Below are 1,503 nucleotides of genomic sequence, written 5' to 3'. Positions count from 1 at the left end.
TAAGCCCCAAGCCACATGGATGCTACACCTGTGATCTCCATGATTCTCTTGCAGATGCAGACTATAGATGAGCAGAGGGAGAGTGGCCAGGGAGGGAATGAAGTAAGCATGTGGTGCAGTCCATGGCGACCAACGGTCCTTCCCATGCCGCCCTGGAAGCCTCCATTACTAGCCTTTGCTCCCAGTCCATGAAGCTGGACAAGGGACTGGCTTTGCTCTTTCACACTGGAGACATATAGCTTCAGAATGACTCTCCTACCTTCACATAAGACGGCCCCCTGATGAACAGCATCAAACGCTTTGTGCTTTTTATGCAAAGGTGTGGATGGGCCCTCTGACTGTGGTAGAGTGGTTGGATGGTCAGGAAGGACGGGATGCCTTTATAGGGGAAGGCACTGAGTTTGAATCCCATTTAGGAAAAGATTCTTACTGAAGAGCAAACATTTAAGATGGCGGCCCCAACACTGCAGTGAGTCAATTGCAAAGTCCTCAGTGACTGACAGCAAGGTGCTTGTCCCAACCGACCACCCAGGCCAGCGGCCGGAGTCCTAGGAAATTGGTTGGAGAGAAGTTTTCTTCCTCAGACATCAGGTGGTAACACATCTGTGCATGAAGTGACCTTCTAATAATTGCAGACCTTCTGCCAACTAGGTGGAGGGCTTGCTACCCCAAAGCAGAGCCAGTTGGGCCTCAGGTAATTTGGGACCCACAACTTAGAAAAGACAGACTAGAGTTGAAGACCTTGTAGGAGCTCAGGCCAGACTGGGACCAAAATTACCTTATTTCTGTACACATCTTATAGAAAACTAGAAGTGAGTATATCATTGCCCACCTTACTATACTCAAGTACAGTAACTTAGTTAAGTTATGAATACATTTATAATAATTATATGAGAATTAGCTCTGTGTTTTGAGGACTTGCTGGGTGCTTATTGTGCTAAATGTTGAAAATATATTATCTCAGTTATCCCCAGAGAGAACTGACGAGGTTCTGCCAACGACAAGGTTGTTTTTCAGAGAGGTTAAGTGACTTCTCTGAGATCATACAGACCCGGAGTGGACCCCAGGTCTGCCTAACCCCAAAGAGATCTGTAGCCTCTGAACTTGATGCAGACCATGAAATTAGTGTAGAGTGAAGTTATAACATTCTGTTTCCAGAGTGTGAATTGAATCGTTACTGGCAAATCCTTTTGTACCATCATAATTTGCTGAATTAAAATCTTCCCCTGGGTACCTTATGCACAGATGCAGGGACCTGGCTCAGCTCTGTGTCCCCTTGGGAATGGAAGCCCGGGCCCAGAGTGAGCCAGGTAAGGGAGCAGTTCCCTGCCCCTGCAGCACACTGAATTCTGCCTTTCCTGATTCTTCTCTTTGCTGTTCACTTTTACTGTAGAAGTAACATGGTCTTGTTATAATGCAAACATCACAGGGAAATATAATCTGAAAATATGAAAGTGAGTGTAGCAGTTAGGGTCCCAGCAGAGAAGAGACGGCACACTCCAG

Source organism: Moschus berezovskii, chromosome 12 (genome assembly GCF_049115385.1).
Source record: "Moschus berezovskii isolate FMDL1 chromosome 12, NW_MosBer_1.0, whole genome shotgun sequence".
NCBI classification, from domain to species: Eukaryota; Metazoa; Chordata; class Mammalia; order Artiodactyla; family Moschidae; genus Moschus; species Moschus berezovskii.
Note: the sequence above shows the minus strand (reverse complement) of the source record.